We start from the raw sequence: 22,682 nt of genomic DNA, 5'->3' as shown, positions 1-22,682 counted from the left end.
AGATTTTTTTTCTCTGATAAAAAAAAACAATTGAGGGGCTTAGAATGAAAGGGGTGTAAGTGATTTGATCGATTTCTCTACATCGAGTCTCTCTTTTGGTCATAACTCAGCTGCAAACTCATTCCCAGCTGTATATTACAGCGTGAAAGGTAGGTCAGAACCTCATCTATCGGATTCTATAGCAAACTCAAATTGGGTCGTGTTTGCAGTTGAGTCATTAATCAAAGAAAAAGTAGACGAAGAGAAATCGATCAAGGCACTTGCACCCCTTGCATTCTAAGCGCCTCAATTTGTATCGATTTAAATATTAAAAACAGATACGTGTAATTAAATTCATGATAAATATCGCACAGTTCCGCACGAAAGTGCGAAAACGCTTTAAAAAATTCGATATCTCCGGCTTTGTCATTGCCATACAGGTGATTGCTTTCTGCCACAATTGAATCGTGAATCCCCCTCAAACATTAAATCACATAAATTCCGAAATTGGAGGCGATATACATGCACCCAAACAATATTTGGATAATACATGGTGCGTATAATTGACATATACATGCAAAAGTGGAGGAGATATACGTATATGCTATATCATATATGTATATAAAGCCGTATATAACAATGTACGATGCGTGTCCCTCTGATATGCTTTTCGACCCGACAATGATGTATGAAATGAATAGAAGTTACGTATAAAATACTGCATATAAAGATATTAGGAGATCGTTATTCCGATACACGACTTAATCCACCAATGATCTAGAAAATCGAGTTTTCGCTTTTTATACGATTTCAGATACACATGATGCATCCTTTGATTGATATTTTCTACGATTGTAATTTGATGCGAATGTATATGCGATCTAGTAGAAGTTTGCTGGGTCACACCCACAAGCCGTCAGAATTGGTATCCTGGCTCTGCTGATCTTTGAACATCGTTATGCTTTACCACCTGTTCTGACGAATTCGCATGTGAAATGCGATTGTTGCTGTAACTTTTTGAACCAGTTGGTTGAAAAGTTTGGCCAATTGGAGAGAAAAGCCCTGGTTTTTATAATTTAAGTATCTATATACAGGTAAACTTCGATAGAACGTACATTTCACTTTCAAAATTGTACGTTGTATCGAATTGTACGTTATATCGAAGCATAATAAAGTACTCACAAACGTAGTCTATAAGACATTATTGTGTTGCTGTTTTAGTAAAAGTTAATGAATAACTTCAATCAGAAGACGAAGCCAGCCTTTCTCATGATCTTTCCCTTCGTACTGTTGATTAAAGCTTGATTCATTTAGAATCCGGAATCAAAAAACCAGCTGTATTTCGGGATTTATTGAAAGTACAAAACTTGTTTTAGCATCACAATACAGACAATTCATTGTTCTATCAGGAAAAAAATTTTCCTTTACACTTTAGAAATATGTACGTTATATCGAGGTGAAATGTACAGGGTTTTCCATTTCGGGCTTCCAAAAGTATACAGCCCTGCGCTGACAACCGTTTGACATAGCTGTCAACCAAAGCGTCATATCGTCTGCCATTTTACAATATGGATCGTTTTAGCATCGCACAACTTGTTAATTTTGTTAACTTATACTATAAAAATGATGAAAAACCGGCAAATGTTTTTCGAGCATTACGGACGGATTTTGGTCGTCATGGACGGCTTACAGAGCACACAATCGCTAATGTAGTGCGTAAATTCGAACAAACTGGATCCGTAGCGGATATTGTGAAACCTGTGCATCATCGTAATGTGCGTTCGGCCGAAAATATTGCTGCTGTTGCTGCCAGTGTGGAGGATGACCCGAATGTTTCGATTCCACGGCGTGCTCAGCAATTGGGCTTGTCAAACACATCATTGTGGTGAATTTTGCATTTGGACTTGCAGCTACATCCATATAAAGTCCAACTGGTACAAAAATTAGAGCGTGGTGACCATGGAATGCGGCGGGCATATGTCGATTGGGTGAACGAACAACAGCAGCAAAATGCTGAATTTTCGCATCAAATTTTCTTCAGCGATGAGGCACATTTCGAGCTCGGTGGCTATGTGAACACCCAAAATTTCCGTATATGGGGCTCAGAAAATCCACACGTGATTGTTGAGGGGCCATTGCATCCGCCAAAAGTCACTGTTTGGTGCGCATTATGGTCTGGTGGAGTCACCGGGCCGTATTTCTTTGAAAATGAGGACGGCAAGACGGTAACTGTGAATGGTGAGCGCTATGGCCGCATGTTAGCCGATTTTTTTTTGCCACAAATAGAAGATATGGATACGGATGACATGTGGTTTCAGCAGGACGGCGCCACGTGCCACACAACACGACCGAACATGGCCATATTGCGAACGAAATTTGAGGGACGCATAATTTCGCGTTTTGGTGATGCCAATTGGCCGTCCAGATCATGCGATTTGAACCCGCTAGACTTTTTTTTTGTGGGGTTATGCGAAAGACCGTGACTATGCCAACTCTCCGCAAACTCTTGAAAATTTGAAAGACAACATTCGTGAAGTTATGACCGAAATACCGCCCTATATGTGCCGAAAAGTCATCGAAAATAGCCTGTTCCGGACCAAGGTGTGCGAGGAAGCCCTAGGTGGACATTTGAATGATGTTGTATTTCACACATAATGGCATAAACCAAACTTTAATTTGAAATAAAAGTTTCATCGAAATTCGAATTCTAAGTGTGTTTCATTTCAATTTACTTTCGGAATTTAAAGTTGGAAAACCCTGTATTAAATCAGTGGAAGATATAGCAATACTACGCTAAATAGCCGGTCGCTTAGCACAATTTCGAAACTTCAGTCGAAATGTCCAGCTGCAATATGCATTTTATATCAATTATTATGAAACAAAAACGGATTATCTTCCTACATCAAATCTATCAGAATCAGAGTCCAGAGTGAAAATCGACTCTTCTCTCAGTCGCTTCGCTTCGAATAGGACTACTTCGGCATTTGCCGTCAACATGGCGGTAAAAGCGAGGATAACTTATGAGCTAAGTTATCCTCACTTTTACCGCTCGTCAATTTATTTCTAGTTGAAGCCAGTGGTTATTCTAATTGACGTGACGAATGAATACAAATTTGTATTTTCATTCTACCTGACTTCACTTCCCCACTATTACTCCATCCCGATATGCACCTCGTTGCCCGCGTACACAATCTTATTTAAACGCGCATGAAAATGCAGTTGACAAATTAAAAAAAATATTTTATCCAGAAGATCAGCTCGAGCACAAAGGATTCGGAAGAAAGCAACGATTGCTACTTTTTTTTTCTTATCTGAGCTAACCTGTTGTATCAAAAAGTCAATCTGTGCACTGACAACCCGGTTGCAACCACCGGGCAGATGGCGTTTGACAGTTCGCCGTTTGGTGTCGATCAGAATTCGCTCCGATCGAACCAATCTGGGCGCTCTATGATTTACGACCCATAGTTCGTCTCAGAAGGGGTAGCCCAGCGTTGATACGCGTTACAATTAATAGCCGCCATCAAATTACCATCTCAATGAAGCGAGAGAGAGAGCTCGCGGGCTGACAAATTAATCTTGCGCATGTTCGTTCGTTCGTTCGTTCGATGGTTCGCCGGAGGATAGATTGATTTCCTCTTCCTTTCGTGTGTTTGCGCTCTCACAAAAACTCGACCCCTCGGTGGAATATCCTTGCCGAGAGGCAATAAATTGTTAATGTGTGTATATATGTTTGTGGAAGCGCTTGCTCGCTCGCTTCGTTACTAATTTGAATTTGATTTATTAGGACATATATAGCTTTTTTTTTGTCCTCCGGACGCCACTTTCGGTGGTTGTGGTTCGTCAAAAAACGCTCCGACTGTCCATTGTGTGCGCTCGTGAAAGGGTAGTGATTTTTTATTGTCGCTTTAATAGTCATAAAAGTCGAGTGTGTGTCGTTTCCCGCGAAAATGCAAAAAGAAATTAACGCAAAGCTAACAAATTTATTCATATCGAGTGAGTGTAATAAATTTGCATATAAACTATAAATTACGTTTTGCGTGTGCGTTTCTCGGCCTGCCAGGAACACGATTTGTCAAAGCTCGTTGAGCGATTCCCGATGCCATCGAAACGGGACAATTGCACTGTCGTTAACTATGGTTTTGCGACGGAGGGGTTGCACGATTCGACGGTCGCCCTTCAGCTAGCGCCTAGCGCCTAGTGATTAATTAGTAAACAAGAAGCCACTCGTCGTGTACGAAGGTATGACCTCTGCTCGTAATCCCATTTGTCATTTCACACTTGCGGATCCCATGCTGAGCTGTGCACTCCGTAAAGAGGACCAAGCGGACGACGATTTCACGTCCCGCTTCCTCGTCTCGTTATAATTTGAGACTTAAGCTTTGGCGTCGCACCTTTTCACGGTTGATCATAATTGGATTTTGGTCCGGGAGTGTGGGTGTGAGTACCCCTGCCAGGTCATGCCAAGTGATGCATCTCATCCCGCTTATTAAAGGATATGTCCGGCCGGTGGTGGCGCCACCGGCAAAATCCTGCGGCGCCGGAAACTGAGTCAGCAAAATCCCTACTTGTTTCGGCTCACAGCATCCATCGGTCGCCGTTTTCCACTATATCATCTTCTAATTATTACCCACTCACTTCTCTCGCTCGTAGCTTTCGGTGTTTTTTAGATTTTTTTTTGTTTCACCGTTCCTGTTTCATGGCCTCCGAAGTGCCAACTCACTTTGATGCATACTATTTGGGAGCTTAAAAACCCACACGAAACCATTGAACGAGATCGGCAGGTCGGAGGCGACGGACGGAAATTTGTTTTATGAACAGAAAGAGAAGCCTAATTGAAAGTGGCTGTGATGTGATATCAATGGTGGTAACTTTTTCTTCCCTCAAACCCCGACGCCGACCAAATGACGAAGCCTGAGCGGAGGGAGCTGTTCTATTTCTAGTGATGATGCCGCAAACCAGTGATGCTTTTAACAAGATCGACTCCTCTTCGACCGCCGCCACTGCAAATTGTTTCCGATTTGCTGCCCATTTGGCCATTTGGTAGATGACTTTGGTTTAAATTCGTTGGCATGGCGCCGCCGGTGTGCGGACATTGCGGATTACCTCGATTGTTGACGCGGTTTTGATTTGACCAATAAAGAATCGTGTTTTGAGGTGCCGAAAATACCTTGTCTTGGAGGTGTTAATCGTTCATTGTTTGAGGTGTGCTTTATTTGGGATTAGCTGCATCGGACCAAGATAGTAATGGCTTCTTTGTTGCCTTTGCCTTGCATTAATAATCTATTTGTTGTGGATTGACACACGCTTAGTTGTGAGTAAATGTATTCGAACCAATTTACAAACTTTTCTTGCGAAAATTAATTGTCTAATTGGAATATGATAAATACAATATTATTCTGGCAACCATGAGCTAGCTGCTAGCCGTCAGCTGTCAAGTAAATTATGCCATTATGGCGACAGAAAATTATTCCATTGTTGCGCTTCGATTGAATTCATTCGATCTCAAGTTGGGTGTCTCCTTGAGTTTTTTTTTACCATTTTTGTGCAAAATATTACTGTTTCAAAACTATTTAAACATTTTTATATGCCTCTGTTCGTTGATAATTAATTGTATCTCGAAGCGATCGGAAAAAAATTATGTACTGGCTACTGCTTGAGTACCTATTTCAAAGGTGATGAAAATGCATTGCTCTATTTGCAAATAAAATTTGTTCTCTATTTCGAAGAAGTTATGAAGCAAATGACGAACATTTAATCTATCATCGTCCGCAACAATTTCGTATTATCATGACCCCATTATTCATCGGCACTCTATACAAATAGGGTAATGTCTTTAGAAAAAAAGGTTATTGTCAGTTTTGTCAGTTTTGTTATCTGCAAAGCATTATTCTATTAGAAGATTTTAAATAATATATAATTTATAGCTCATATTCACCCAACACCTTCAATTAACGCAGAGCGAAATATGTCGAAACACACACACTGCCCCGCTTGCTAGAGCGAAAAAAAATGGCCGAATTCATAACGATAAAAAACTCATAAAACGTTGTTCCGTTTCATCCACTCTTTCAACAACACATTGTCAGCTTATTTATGAGGTTTTCATTTGTATTGCGAAAAGTACGGTATTCTGCTATTAAAAGATCTCATTTCGGTTTTAAAAATCAAATGGTTTCAGTTAGTGTTAGTGAAAGTCAATTGCAATCACAAAAAAAAAGACTCACAAAAAAGCAAATTTACAGACAGGTTTGCAAATCTGGCAACTCCGCTTCGAAGTCCGTGAGTCAAAACGTCAACAACAGGCATTCATATGGAATGTTAAGATATTGATGCTCGAAAATCAGAAAATCCGGGTTTCATCCGTTGTTGTCCATGATGTTGACGTTTTACCTCACGGAAAATGATATTTCACATAAGGTTGTTTTTCGTGCGAATCAACATTTTGAGAAAGTCCCGTTTGACAATTCGGCTCATTTTTATATATACAGTGGTGGAAGAGAAAAAGTAAACATGATTACGCAAAATACTTTTTCATGATTTTTTTTTTTGGAAATCTCACAGAAAGTTGTATGCAAATTCCAGTAAACATATTTCTTACAATGGAAAGGATGTAAACAAGCCTTCGATTGTGTTCAAATTTATATTACTCCAACTCATTTTTGTTTCAAATATCAGTGAATCAGCTCAGGAAATAAAAGTCACAGGAGGGTTGTGTCCGAGACACGACCGCATAGTTGACGTAGGATTCCGTTAGGCTATCTGTTGATGCGAATTTAAATTGGACTAACAACACCTAATCTTACATGTAGAGCATATGGAAAATCACTTTCTAATATTTTCTAATATTTCTTCACTTTTCCAATTTTTCTCATTGTATGAACTTTATTTGGGTGAGAATGAACACAACAAAACAGACATCTTAGTCCAAACGACCCGTTCTAGAGCGGGAACACACCTTGGTTTTTATTTATGAAAATTGAAATAAATCGTTTCATGTATCAAGTTCTCGTGTGTGATTGTCCCTATACCCTTATAACCTCGTTTCCTTCCTTTGCGGGTAATTCGTCCCCTGGCTCTACACTTACACTTGTGCTAAATTTATCACAATACACGATCGGTCATTGATATGAAATTTAACGAAGCACCCAACATTAAAGTTCCAAATTTAAATTTCATTTGCTAGAATTATTCGTGTCACTCTTCTTACTTGCAATATAAAAATGCCCCCGACTTTCATGTATTTGCAATGCCGATTTCCATCAGGCAGCTTGGTTTTGATGTCTCTGTTAGGGAACTGCCGCATGTGTCGTCAATTTCGACCAATCAGAAGTGGGTATTTCCGTTAGGATGAGATTTTTCAATTGTTTGATAGTTAGTTTAATGATATATATTATTTTATTCATTATAAAAAATTGTTATGTAGTGCCGAAATCGATTGACGCAAAAATTTCATCAATCCATCATGAAATGACTGAGCAATAAGCGTTTGAAATTGGACAATTTTCGCGATGTGCTCGATTCTCGATTTTCAATTTGTACCCCAATATGTTCCCGAAAGACGTAATCCAACGTCAAAAAAGTAAACAGTATATAAACTAATCATTGTAAATAAAGCGATGCTCGTGAATAGTATATCTCAATATTCAGTATGTTTTCCATGATTCTTCATTACTGCCATGAGTCGTTTGAGCATACTTTCGACCAAATAATGCAACTTTTGTTGAGGAATGACTTCCCACGCTGTTTGCATACCCATCCAAAAATCTTGAAAATTCCTCCGCGAATCCCAATTTTTTTTGATCCAGTATTGTCCATAGATGCTCAACGGGGTTGAGGTCTGGAGACTGGGGTGGTCACTCAAGCATTTTAATCTTTTAGAACTGGAAATAGCGCTTCGCAATCATCGAGGGGTGCTTGGAGTCAGTGTCCTGTTGGAAAAAAAAGCTTTTCATAGTCATTTTCCTCAAGTTTTCCTCCAAGACTTCGACATAGGATTCACCAGTCATCTTTCCATCGATCTTCACAAGATTGCCCATCCCAGCAGACGCTCAGACTTGAGGCAACGAGTTCGCTGACGTTTTTATTCGTATTTTTTAAACTCAAACTCAAGGCGCCTTTCGATATTGGCTTTTCTGAGTAATGGCTTTCTTTTTGAAGGAGCTCTGTAGACCTGATTCACGAAGTCGGTTGCTCACAGTTCGACTAGTCCGATGTCGAGGCCCAACTCTTCCTGGATCACCCGTCAAGATTTTTTCGGGATCCGATCGAGTCAAGCGGCTCATAATGCGATCTGTAGGAACTGATGTTTTACGAGGCCGTTCACTTTCGGATTTCTGCTCTACTGTGCCCAGCGTATTATGTTTTTTGATGATTTTTGAAATCGTTCCGATTGAAATACCATATTTTTCTGCAATTTCACGGTAGCTCACATTCGCTTCCACCTCGGAAACGATCAGTTTCCGAATTTCTACCGATTTTTGGCCCATCGCCCATCGTATCAAATAAATATGCTTAATGTCATCTAATATTTACATAGTTCGGAAATATTTTATTTTTCTACCTTTCTCACGATACCGAGAACGAAGCTTGACACATGAAACAACACAATGTTTTAGTCACAATTTCGACGAGACGAATGAACCAGCGTTGTTTACTTTTCATCGCGTAAATATGCGTGAATAAGCAGTGTAGTTGTATTTGTTGCATCAAATCATCTACTTCGTTGTTTATATTCGAATTATCGTTACTATCGGGTTTTTCCATAAGAGCGCTACAAAAGTTTCTCTAATAAAACAAAAACGGTTTTTGATATCAATGAAATCCTTTATTCATGTGAAAGTACATATATGAACTCAATTTTCGACGATTTTCAAGCTTAAATCGGTCGATACTGCTGCAATTTCACGTTTGATATTCGTACGAAGTTCACCAATCATCACTGGCTTGTTGGCATAGACCATAGACTTGACGTAGCCCCACAGGAAATAGTGTTGGCATAGACCATAGACTTGACGTAGCCCCAAAGGAAATAGTCTCGCACGGTGTCAAATAGCACGACCGAGGCGGCCAATCGACTGCGCCATTTCGTGAGATAACACGCTCGCCCAACTTGGTTTTCAATAAATCGATTGCTCAGCCCAATTCACGATCATACGACGCTTCTGGTGGTCAAGCGGCTTCAGTTCTTGCGTCAATTTGATATTGTAAGGACGTAGGCCAAGATCTTTTCGAAAAATTCACCACAACGACGTCACAGCGATGCCCAACGCCGCGTGAGAGACTGATTAGGGGGTCTTCCTCAATTGATGCGTTAGCGGCAACAATATTCTCGACACTACGGGCACTTCTTTGTCTCGCTGGCACGGGAATATTTTGTGCTGTGCCTGTGGATTCAAATTTATCCACTAGACGCTCAATTGTTGAACTGGCAGGATGATTATGACGACCATAAATTGGACGTAGCGCTCTTGAAGTTGAGGCCATTGACTCCGGAGTTCGGTAGTGAATTTTAATAACCTTGACTCGTTGTTGGATCGTATATCGTTATGAAATGGCAAACCTTACTGAAGAGAGATGTCAAGAGAGCGGGAGAAAATATGGCGTAGCGTCCCTATTGAAATACCCGTTAGTAGCAAAAGGTACCAGTTGTTTACATTTTATTCCCAATGCTGTGTATATATTCCACCATAGCTCTGAAACGCCTTGACCTAACACATATATGTTCCTGACTCATTACAGCTGGTCAAAAGCGTATTAGAAATTGGATGGCAGCCACTGAAAGGGGTAAGAGCTGAATTCCGGGCAAATCCATGTATAATTTCCTCTTCATATATAAAAACACGTCTCTATTGAAATTTAACCATTATATAGTCACACATGATCTCAAACAACTTACTTCGATCACAAAAAGTAATCCCCCAGGGTGAGCTGAGCGCAAATCAATATCTGTCGGCCTCGGCCTCGTATCTGTCGGCCGAGAGTCAGCAGGGCAGCCATTTTCAATGCGCGGAACCGGCCTGCTTTGTCCCACTCTTTTGCTACGACAGCAACGACCGCGCGCTGCCCCCTTGGTTTTTATGTGCCATTTGTTTATCTCCGTGAACCGTGCATTGCTGCTCATTGGGCCCGTTTCCAGTTCATCGGTTTTCGGCCAGCACCCGCAGTCTGTGTTGGTTGGTTGGAGTTGGTGTCATAAAGAGTGAACACAATAAATACAGTGGAAAAAAACAAGAGAGCTTGTTCCCGCCCTCGCTTCGGAATCGTGTCTGCCAGCGGGGGAGAACACGCTGCCATTGTCGCCAACTGAGGCCCAACGGTATGCAGATGGTGTCAATTACCGGTTCCTTCTCTGCCATCGTTTGCCATCGAGCAAGGGGGAAACACTTTATTTTCACCCTTCGCGCACAGCAAACAAAAAGTAAGTGCACACAAAGGAAGTTGCGAATTAAGATGCTTGACTTTTCCAGCTTCCCTCGGTGCAGGGGAAAAAAATCAACGAAACTCGTTAACCAGTGCCTTTTTCTCCGATTTGTCACCCTTCAATTGGAATTCACGTTTTTGCTGTAATCATAACTTTTTAATTAATCTTCGGCAGTCAACTCGTGCGCTGATGGACAGCAAAATAAAAGGTAAATTTTTAATCGGTTTTCTTGCTTCGAAAGTGCGCAGCATGCGCACAGCCCCGTTTCTACGGAACCCCCCGAGACTCAACGAGATCTCAACGATCGAAAGGATCAAAACTTTCATTAATCACCCCCTGTCACACCGAGCGAGAGCGAGGGGTTTATTGCGCTCGCCTTGGGCGCCTTCAAGTGCCGCGCCGTCGAACGGTTGAAAATATTGTCACCTTTTCCCCCTCCCTGAGAGATTGGACAATTTATCATTACCTTGGAATGGAACGGTGCCATTTCGGGGGTTTGGGTTGCAGAACGCAACCGTGGCCAATAAAACCCAAATTAAGTCGACGACTTTGGCGTCGCCGTCGTTGCTCTTTCACACGAGTCCATATCAATTAATTAATACATTTTTCCGATCGGTGGCGTGCTAACGACACGACTTTCCGTGGCCTGTGCGCTCCTCTAACGGTGAAAAGCAGTCAGTCACCCTCATCCAGCCGTCGTTACCTAAAAATGGATATTCCCCCTGATTCCGGGTTAGCACTCGGTACTCGACTCAACAAAAGAAATCAACACAATAAGCGAACGCTATTAACGCTGGTTTTCCGCTGGCTTCCGATTCCGGCAATGCTCTATAATTTGGCTGCGTGTTCCACACATTCTGTCGAACATCGTGTGCTAATTTGAATGTCAAACAAATAAATTACTGTTGCGAACGCACGGGCAACGCGGCAGCGCTCTGTGCGGTAATATGTGAGCTGTGGTGTGCACCACTGCCCCGTTAACGGGGAAAAGTCGTGCGGATGTTCATTATCCCAGCTATTCAAAATCTTCCAATGTTTCGAGTCCGAAATATTTCCTCAAAATTAGCGCGAAACTAATGAGCCCTCTCTACACTTCAGGATCTCTAGTTTTGCGCTTGAAAGAACTTCCATGGCACGCGTTGATGGAGCAGCAATCGATTGACGAATTTACTTTTAGTTTGAAATTTGTTGAAAAATTCGCATTTTTCTTTAAGTATGCCGGTTTCAATATTCTGGCTTAGCAATCATTAAGTGACACGCATATAGCGCTTAGACCATTTTGTGGTAACCTGAATTCGAGTGTATTGTATTCATTGATTAGATTAATTTTTTTCTTATTATTGTTCCTGTCAGACGAGGATGTGGTAACTTGAATTAGAGTGTAGCTCTGATGAAATATGTAAACAAACGGAATAAACAGAGATGTGTTACAATTGTTAGGCGTTTCACATAAGAGATATGTTGGTATTTTACAGAATATCCCAATTTTATCAGTCGAATAACGAGGATTATCATACCACTTCGTTTAGCCGGAAAAGAATTATTAACGCTCGAAGGTGGAATAGATTCCTCCTCGAAAATACCCAGTGCAAATAATACCCGCTTTCTAATCCCCGACAAATGGAATCATCGGTCAATAGCGACATTCGTGAGCATTCGATAACACATCGCGTTTCACAACTATAGAACCACTCATTTTTCTGAGTTTCCATAGATATGTAAGAAGTCGGTTGAATTGAAGTATATAGGGTAGGATATAATAACTATCTTCATTTAAAAGACTGGCCATTTCAACTTTATTGTTGTGTTCAGGCGCTAAACATTCAAAAAACTAAAATTCCAGTGTATCATAACTATGGAACCAGATGGAAAAACTCTCACTCCTCTACAAAATTAACGTCGATTTCACATGAATTACAGTAAGTTTCTAATTCGTAGGTCATCTTTAGTTCTCAATCAGTTCAAATAACCCATTCGAGGTGGTTTTGACCAAGCTGCGCCATGTTGTAGTGTGTATCTCGTTCTACGCAGAAGATACTGCTCGTTTAAGCTCTTCAAATGACTCATACTGCTTGTAAGCTGCTTCTACTACTCGTACGATCACTCCTCATTAGTTCATGATAGTGTTTTGATCTTGTAAACAAGCTGACCAGTCCAGGATCTGAAGCCTTTATTCATTGATCCATGCCATGTTCTTCCGGATTTTATGAATTGATGCCAAATTACCCAATTATTAATAAGTAAATGATTCTGAAGTACTTCGTTGCACTTTCGACTGTTCATTCGTGTTGATGGTAAGCTACCTAAACCAGGCCTCAATCCAATCTCCTTCTCCACCTGCCTTGACAAAGATGCTTCATTGTCGTTCGATGCTCCCGAGCAAACCGAAACATCAAACAACATGTTTGGAGTGGATTTCCGAGTGGGCACCATTTTATATACATATTTGTGTGACTTTATTGGCCTGTTTGCAATAAGTAACAAGCATATAACTCTCTTATTTTATCTTTTGAATAAACTTATTACAATACCACTTCGTTTATCTGGAAAAGAATTATTAATGTTCAAAGGTGGAATCGATTCCTCCCCTAAAATACCCAGCACATATAATATCCCCCTCCTCACCAATTGAAATCATCGATCGATTGTGGCATTCGTCAACAAATGATATTAAAACTCCTGCTTCCATCAAACAATATGGTTTTTTATATGGTGGAATATCCTCTACACCATATTAAACATTCCTTCTTCTTTGCTATCAAATTCATAGCAATTCATGTCAATAACAGGGTTACCATATCTACAGAATAATCTGTATTTATACAGATTTTTTGAAACTAAGAATCTGTAGATACAGATTACAGATTTTTTTTTTGGTTTTCATACAGGTTTACAGATTTTTCAAAATAACGATCCAATATTAGATATAGGTTGATCTCTATAATATTTTTTCCAAACTCACCAATCTTATTTATATAGCATTCGAATCAGAATCAGAATGAGAGTTACTTTGGCATTCATATGTAGCGTGTAGTACTGCTTTCTCATGTTCAATCCAAGGTGAAGAGATGCAAAAGTCTGCGTCATCGGCTAGCTTTACAATAAATGAATAACACTGTTTATTTTCTTCCTACTAAAGCACAGTGATTACGAATCTTTACGTGGATATCATCAACATCGTCAAATTGATAATAACTATGCCAATCAATGATACTAAAGCTAATATTATGCTTCAAGATTGAACTTATAAATTTAATCCTTTGCGATTGTATTAAATTTCGACATGTGTGTCGTATTGTTCCATTTTTTTTACATGATAAAGCAGTGATGTATAACATTATGAGATTATGGAAGCTGAACAAGATTCCTTTATTTTTTGTAAACATCTGATAAGTATTTACTAAACAATGTTTTTATGTTCATGTTTAATTTTTTTTTAATTCTTCTTCGTGTGATATCTTTCGCATATATAACAAAAATGATTAGTTTTGCGTCATTCGTCTTCTATCTCTCTGTTTGAACATACAGAACAATGCTCTTTAGATCTACACAGTGCCGCAATACATGGAGTTTCCGATTAATCCTTTCCTCAAGCATGGATGACAACTTTTGTTTATAAAGGATATCGTTATCGTTATTATAGTAGCACCGATTTGGTTCGTGAATAAGTTTACAAGACATTCAAATTCGTTTAGAAAAAGTCACAGGAGGGTTGTGTCCGAGACACGACCGCATAGTTGACGTAGGATTCCGTTAGGCTATCTGTTGATGCGAATTTAAATTGGACTAACAACACCTAATCTTACATGTAGAGCATATGGAAAATCACTTTCTAATATTTTCTAATATTTCTTCACTTTTCCAATTTTTCTCATTGTATGAACTTTATTTGGGTGAGAATGAACACAACAAAACAGACATCTTAGTCCAAACGACCCGTTCTAGAGCGGGAACACACCTTGGTTTTTATTTATGAAAATTGAAATAAATCGTTTCATGTATCAAGTTCTCGTGTGTGATTGTCCCTTTATAACCTCGTTTCCTTCCTTTGCGGGTAATTCGTCCCCTGGCTCTACACTTACACTTGTGCTAAATTTATCACAATACACGATCGGTCATTGATATGAAATTTAACGAAGCACCCAACATTAAAGTTCCAAATTTAAATTTCATTTGCTAGAATTATTCGTGTCACTCTTCTTACTTGCAATATAAAAATGCCCCCGACTTTCATGTATTTGCAATGCCGATTTCCATCAGGCAGCTTGGTTTTGATGTCTCTGTTAGGGAACTGCCGCATGTGTCGTCAATTTCGACCAATCAGAAGTGGGTATTTCCGTTAGGATAGGGGTTGAGATTTTTCAATTGTTTGATAGTTAGTTTAATGATATATATTATTTTATTCATTATAAAAAATTGTTATGTAGTGCCGAAATCGATTGACGCAAAAATTTCATCAATCCATCATGAAATGACTGAGCAATAAGCGTTTGAAATTGGACAATTTTCGCGATGTGCTCGATTCTCGATTTTCAATTTGTACCCCAATATGTTCCCGAAAGACGTAATCCAACGTCAAAAGTGTAAACTGATAGATACATTGTTGCATAAATTATACTATTAGTATACTTCTTTGCTGTGGTGGCTGGAAGCATACAAACGACGGGGTTGATACAGATTTCGATACAGATTTTCTGAGAAAAAACACAGATAAAAAGTTTTTTTTGAGACCAAAAACACAGATTTTATTATGGCAACCCTGGTCAACAATCTGTATCGAATTGTCATCCACAGCATGGTTTTCGCTTAAGGCTCCGTTCGGTCCGGCTACAGAAAAAAAATTGAACTGGGAGGGAAGAGCATGGTGTTTAAGCGAGCGAACGAGATCATCTTCCTTTCACATTCCAATCACAACTAAATGGGTTTCCGATCGGGCATCAGCCTCTATACAGATTTGTGTGATTTCAATAGCCTGTTTTGTGGTTCAATCGCGTTTTGAAATCATTGCAAACGTACAAAGCTCAAGCATTGTTACCATTCACTAACGATTTTTAATGGTTGAGTTTAATGAGTTTAAATGGGAATAAAATGAATAACTGCTAGAAGCGGTTTTTTGTCGTCAGTTAAAGGTAATCATGTTTGATCTTTGTATATTGACATTGATTTCAACACGCGATTGGACCAAACCCATAGACACTCTTCGGAAATTAATAATTTCATAATGCATACAGGTTGCTGTGGATGCATGCTGTGGAGCATGGCGGTGAAATCGTTATTACAGTGAGTTGGTTGATATAATCGATAATGTAGGGACTACCGTCCGGCCGATACGAGAAGGATCTGCAGTATCGAAGCGCAACACATGCCACCCATCGTTTGCCTAGTAAAAACATCACATTTACATTAAATTGCATTATTCATACCAAGCCATCCTTCATACAAACTATAATGTGAAATTGTGAATTGAACCTTTTTAGCGTAGAAAAATTCCTCAAAAGCGGGAAATTTGAAGAAAAATGTCGAAATCAAACAAATTTCAAATCAAGAAACAAATCATCATGATTTTACTGGCTGCGCCATCTGGTGGTAATTCTAACCTCAATTCGTCGATTGTCAGAGCGGTTTTCCGGATTTCGTATACTACCAGAGATGCCAGGTTTGAAGGCATTTCTTCGTTTGGAAGACATCTGACTTACCGTGAGAACATTTGATTTTGTGAAGACATTTTGAAGACATTGTGAAGTATGTGGAGACCTTTCAGTATGATAGGGCATATGGATTTTGTTACAGTTACAACCAGTGTTGCCATATTTAAATCTGTACCAGAGGGGTTAAAAATCTTTCTAATCTGTACTTTTTTTTCCAAAAATCTGTACCATCGAATATTTTTTAGAGATAGAGAAAAATCTATTATATTAGCATGAGTATTTTTTACTCATTTTTTACTACAAACACTACATTTACATTTGCAAGTCATTCGTTTGTTTGATGATGCTTATACATAGTTTTTTTGGAAACTGCGTCGTACAAGTCGTTTTGTACCTTGATGTTGCATTGTTCAAATGTAAGAAACTTCACGCGGAAAAAAATCTGTACCAATCCGCACTTTTTGACGAAAATATGTACTCTGTACCGTACAGAATCTGTACCAAAAATAACGAAAAAAAATCTGTACCTTTCCAGATAAATCTGTACGTGTGGCAACACTGGTTACAACCAAAACTTCAAAGGCGAAATAAACAATTTAAATTGTCTGTAAAAATTTTTTGTCAAATGAGAGTCATCCTTTTTATTTTTTGGCATTTGAACCTTTGTACAGCCCACCTTAACACTTATCACAGTTCCGTTTTTGTGGAAAAATTGGTGCGATATGCACCCAGTAAACGGTTTATCAAGTCAATTATCATTATAAAACTCATGAAATACAGTTCGCAGTTGCGCAATATATTGTCTGTTCACATTCATTGAAATAAACTTCAAAGCCTCAAGCTAAATTTTATGAAACGCGCTGTATAACGTCAATTAGAATAGGTATTGATTCATCTACAAAACATTGCCCAAAATTAGGTTACGAATTTAATTTTCCTCCAATATGATTGACATTTGACAAATGTCAAGACATTTCAAGACGTTTTTTGTGCCATTGCAAGACATCAGAAAAAAACATCTGGCATCCATGGACGAGGGGCCTATCGATTTGCGCCCAACTGCTGCTGCATGGCAAAGCGTTTGTAAAAAGTGAAGATGGGGGAGAACGGGGTTTTGTTAGTGAACAATACAAATTGCAGGTGTCTTAATCTTCAATCTCGCGCGACCACTATACTTTGTGCTAATCGCGTTTCTTCGAAACGAGCCTGATTGAACGTATCACTCACTCACGCGTACTTCACCACCAATGGAGGAGCGAAGGGGCAAATGGGGGGGCCAGTCATTTACATGAAAATAATATCATTACCGACTGATGTACACACAGCCCGATGAATGCGGCGAGATGCATTCCATCAATCGCCGCGCGCCTGGGTGGGGCTTGGCGAGGTGAAAAAATGCAGACAGGCATAACCTGAAAACATTAAATAATGAGTAATAAATATTTCAATTATTCATGGGTTGTTGTGAGCGTGTATATCGGAGTGGTATTATGCGCTCAGAGCGTAATTTGTGTTGGGCTCTGCGTTTTTCGAGCTGAAAAACTCATTTTGTGCCTCATTGTTGTATTCTAAATGCCGGGAAGCCGATCGCCGGGGAGTCCCAATCAGTACCTGAAGTCCCGGCCCGGTCCGGCCCGGGGGGAAGGCCTGGGTGGGAGGCAAGAGTCTGGGAGCGCGGTACCCGAGAACCAGTTCAGGCCAATTAAACGTGCAAAGTTGCTCTTTTTTTTTGCTCTACGGAATCGGTGCATTGTGTGCAGCGCACGATTTGCTGGCGGGATGCAAATGAAGAATCCAACACGGACGACTCGCAACGATTATGTTCTAAACGCTTCGGAACAGGCCGCGCGATCAATTGCGTGATTGTCGGGTCGGGAAAAGAGATCATTTTGCTGCGTTTTTCTCCGGAGCAAATTACGATTCACCAAACTGGTTCGCATTTAGCTAACAGGCATGAAGCCTGTTCCATAAAGATCGAGACTCCATTTGCAAATCGTGCCGATCGTTTTTGCGCGTTGCTTCTGTAATTGCGACAGCAACTCCGGCTGTGATTATGATGATGGCAGTGGGAACTGGAATGCGCGGTCTCCCGCGGCTAAACGTCGGGCTCCGGTGAAAATGGCGCTGGATCACCAACGGTTAGCACAATCCGGTCGTGCACTGGTGTTCCCAAGAGGGGAACCGAGGGACAATCATTCAACAGCACCAGTAACAGCAGTAACAACAATTGGGGTAGAAATGGTTCGGCAATAATTACTCCTGTACCGCGCGAAGTAATTCACACCCCATTGAGCCCGGCCTCCTGGCCACAGAGTGTCTGGGGCCGAGTGCATTTCTATGCACACTCGCACGCATGCAACAACGACGCATCCAACCGTGGCGCACCGCCGCCTGCAGACAGGCAACACTCCACCGGCAGTTGATGTTATAAGTTATGAACTGTGCATTATAATAAAAATAAAACAACGGGCAGCTCTTGGGACTCCTGGTGGGGGGTAGGGGTGATGTGTACCATGGGGGGAAAACAGCCCAAGCTTAGCGAAAACATGCATATGCCATTTAAATGTCTTATCAGTGGATATGGATCGACGTATTGCTCACCGGTCAAGGCGGAGAAAAGGGACCCTCCGTGGTCGTTTGCGGCGACCGTTACAGTCTGGGCCAAAAAAGTAGGTGTTTCTGAATGAAATTGGGTCCGGATTATTCTGAGAAACAAAGCGCTGAATCACGACCTCGTTGCTCAGGTTAGGGATACTAAACTGATTGATTTTTGGGATTCTAACTATTCTCTACTAGATTAGGAAGTCCGAAAGTTGTTCGAAATGTTAAAATTTGAACGATTTTTTTCCCCATGGTATTTGATTACATAAAACACGTAGTCTTAACTCGTACTTAATCATTTGACTATACATTCCCTAATATTTCCACAAAAACGCACTATTAAAATATAAAATCATCTAATAACATACATTTGTGACACAAAAAGTAAATTTTCATACAATTTTATTTTTATTTTGAAAATCCATTATCGTTTTCGCTTCCCAAGTGGCGCAACACGAAATCAATGCGGTAAGCGCGAAATGACAAGTTTTCTCTCGTTTTACACTGATATGTCTTATTAAAATCTGAGTTCAACGAATAGTGACTACGTAAAAAAATTCGACAATGTGCATTATTTTTAAACGCTTCAGGAATTTGATGGCATTCATCGTAAGCCAGGATACGGTGAAAATCAAAATGGGATCTGCAAATTGCAACGGAATGCTAATACGGCACTTAGTGTGAGTATTTTGATTCGAAAATTTACCCAGAAAAGTCAAAAGCTCTCACATTTGTTTGTTCAACAAGTTAGGTTGATTTTTTTCGCATCGTACAAACGCCAGAGCTGACTTCAATCAGCTGCATTAAAACGATGGGAAGTCGCTGAGTACTTAAAGAGCCTTAAAGAGCCCTTATTTAAAGGTACATATTCTCTGTCTTGATTTAACCTGATTATGGCGTCTTATCTATGCGGAGAAGAAGCTTAGTGATGGGCTGCAATTCTCCAAACACCCGGATCTTTGATCTATTGGAATCTAGCAAAATTTTATTGAGAAAATTAACGGAAATCTTATGAATGGCGCTACAAAATCAAACCTCGTTTTTCATATGAATCGCTTGAATCTTAGAACTTGTTTGCGGTTGCTTTGAAATGTGTGAATCTTATTCAACAAATTCTCAAAGTTCACTAGGTTCTCACTGTATATGGCACTTATCGGCTCTGGCCGACCCGAATTTGTAAAAGGCGGTTGTTGTTTATTTCGGAACAGAGTGTACATTTTTTGGGGCTCTCATCATTCCTCTGGGTCCTGAAAGTAGTGGGAAGAACCTAAAGAAAGAAGAATATCTTAGGAAGATTGTATAATTCCATTTTCATGTGAGTGTTTGCTGCTAATACCTCGGTATTCCACCTTGATTTGGAAAAGCTACTTCTGTGGTGCGTTACGGACAGGATAGTGCTTAACATGAAGAAGTGCAGGGTTATCTCACTTCCTGTCGACAATATTACAATATGGACAGTATATTCCGGTTATATACTGTCAATATTGACATAATATTGACAGTATATTCCGGTTCAAGGAGCCTGTTAGCACTACCAAACCAAGTACTTTCGCGGCCCTTGGATTTGTTCGACGCAATACAAGTGGCTTTACCAATGCACGCTCTTAAGATACTATACTGTTCAATTGTCCGAAGCATCGCCTCCAGAGTATGGGTTTAAAGGGGGTTTAAGGCAGTTTCTGTGTAATGACTCATCAAAATTGTCTTTCAGAGCCGTTGATGTTATTTTAATATTCAGAAGACGTAGTCCTGGCTCTTACTCAACTATTTTTCTTTAAATTGCTTAGTATTTCTACTAAACCTTTAACTTGGTAATACAAATTTATAATAGGGCATAATTCCCGTTCAACACTGCATTCATTAATATATTTGCAGACAATGTAACATTAAATCGTATAACTATAACTATAACTATATACAGCTTCATATATCCCATATTTTGGGTGGTATATGATGCGCTTGACTAAAGTGGAGGTGATATACATACATGACAATTGCTTGCGAATCCTTACATATACATCTAGTACGACTATTGTCATACGTATATACAATTTACTATAGACAAACAAGCAAAAACGAATTTTTAGAACCTCACGAACCGTCATTTGTATATATGACAACAACTGATTTCATTCCGTTAGAATAGTTCTGGGTCGGGTCCTAGAGTAGGGACGGATACGTTAGTGGTCTCAACCCTATTCACTGGCACTATTACTCCCTCCAAAACTAAGAAATGTTATATGTCCTAGCTTCGGCTGGACATATACTAAAATTGGAACGGTACAGAGAAGATCAGCATGGCCCCTGCACAAGGATGACAAGCAAAATCGTGAAAAAAGGGGTTCTCCGTAGCCTAATTGGTTGCGTGTACGCTGCTAAGCGAACAATCATGAGCTTATAACTCAGAGACCTCAACTGACCGTCTTTGGTGTTATTCTAGCTACTACGTCCATACATCAATCATCATGTGATGGTGATCCCAGCCTCTCACTCCACGTACGATCGATCTGCTGCATCGGTAATTGGTGCTATTAATAAACACAACAATGGAAGCCAAGATGTCGAAATAAGTGCAAATTACTCTGAATCTTGAGAAAAGTTGGAGGATTTTTAGATATTAATTTTAGAATTTTTTCCTTAAAAAAATAGGTATCCATTTCATAAAACGAACAACAGTCCTGCTGTCAAAACCCCCATGACTACAATGCTGTCTTGGTCAAAAGCTGCTTTTGAAGCCTCTCATACCTCTGGTACAGCTCTGTTCCCGATAGAGCTGAGACGAGACATGACATGACAACTGGCTTATTACTTTTCTTTTGAATTTTGGTCGATCAAGTGCTAGATAACAGGGAAGCCGAACCACGCGAGATGTGAAGATTATTTTTCCATGAGAGAAACATTTGTTCTTGTGAGTCAGTTGAAATAAATTCAGTATAAAAAAAAAGTTCTTCATATAATGTATTTTCTGAGCTATACCATTATTTTTGTGGTATTAATTCTACTATCGAATGTCACATATTTCAAACAATTTATATTCTACTATTATTCTTATATGCAATATGTTGATGAAGTACATCGATTGGATGTTTGGTTAACATGTTGAGCCCCGAATCGCTCTTACTACGCTTTTCATTCAATCCGCATCAAGAGCATTTGCACTTATTTATTTTCTTCATCGACCAATCAGAGACCGAGTTCCTTTAACAGGAAACTGGTCCGGAAGCGAACCCTCTACTGTCATCATCGATAGAGTATCATCTGTTGTGACACTTCTACAACATTTTTAATGTATAACACGGTGCTGTCAATCTGTCATTCAATGAAATGTAAATTTCATCTATGTGAAAAAAATGTTCAATCCACATACCATATTTTAAAGCAAGGTGCTTGATTTTGCAATAATGTAAAAGATCTGCTGTTTTGGAGATTTTTGTTTGGTCATCTTCGCAGCCTTGTAACCTTAAAGCCTCGTGTACGATTTTGGTAATCTGGTATTGTAATTTCGCTAGGTTCTGTAGGAGATCTTGAACACTTTTGTCTTCGGTTGCTTTGCATTTTCAGATTCAATCAATTCAATTTAACTTTAGCTTACCCATTCAAGATAAGCTTTTCCGCTGGGTATCTTATGGTGCTTCAAAATAATATTTTCAATGTTGAGGATTCAAAAAACCGAAACCGAAAAAACCGAGCTCTGGCGTACCGAACATCGATTGCAATTGATGTGTTTAACACAAAAAACAATTTTCCAACATAAAAACGCTCGGCCACATGTTGCAAAGTCGAGCATCAACAAGAGATATAAATTGTTCTGCTCTGTGGCTTCGATTTTTAGGAGCAATTACGATTCGGCAGATATCCAGCCAGCAACCACTCAACGAAGGGTCTAGAATGGCCTCTCTCAAAGCCATTCTCAGGACCAAATAGAATAGGTTAAGTTTTCTAAATTCTCTTTCTTCAAGACTGGAAGCGAATGAATTGCAAAAGTTAAAAACCTCTAAAACCAAGGCCCTTATCCCAGCCTACTCAAGCTGTCA

The 22,682-nt window shown here is 39.8% G+C and overlaps 1 protein-coding gene and 1 non-coding gene across 2 annotated transcripts in view; both read left to right on the top strand.

Moving 5' to 3' along the window:
* The window catches only part of LOC129761909 (homeobox protein B-H1-like), a 104,074-nt gene that overhangs the window by 73,034 nt on the left and 8,358 nt on the right, over nt 1–22,682 (top strand). The window lies entirely within an intron of this gene.
* Nucleotides 20,891–20,994, top strand: LOC129763864 (U6 spliceosomal RNA). Its single transcript, XR_008741049.1, has one exon. It is a non-coding gene; the product is annotated as a U6 spliceosomal RNA (small nuclear RNA).

Source organism: Toxorhynchites rutilus, chromosome 1 (genome assembly GCF_029784135.1).
Source record: "Toxorhynchites rutilus septentrionalis strain SRP chromosome 1, ASM2978413v1, whole genome shotgun sequence".
NCBI lineage: Eukaryota > Metazoa > Arthropoda > Insecta > Diptera > Culicidae > Toxorhynchites > Toxorhynchites rutilus.
The sequence above is the reverse complement of the archived record's forward strand: the minus strand, read 5'-3'. Positions and strand labels throughout refer to the sequence as shown.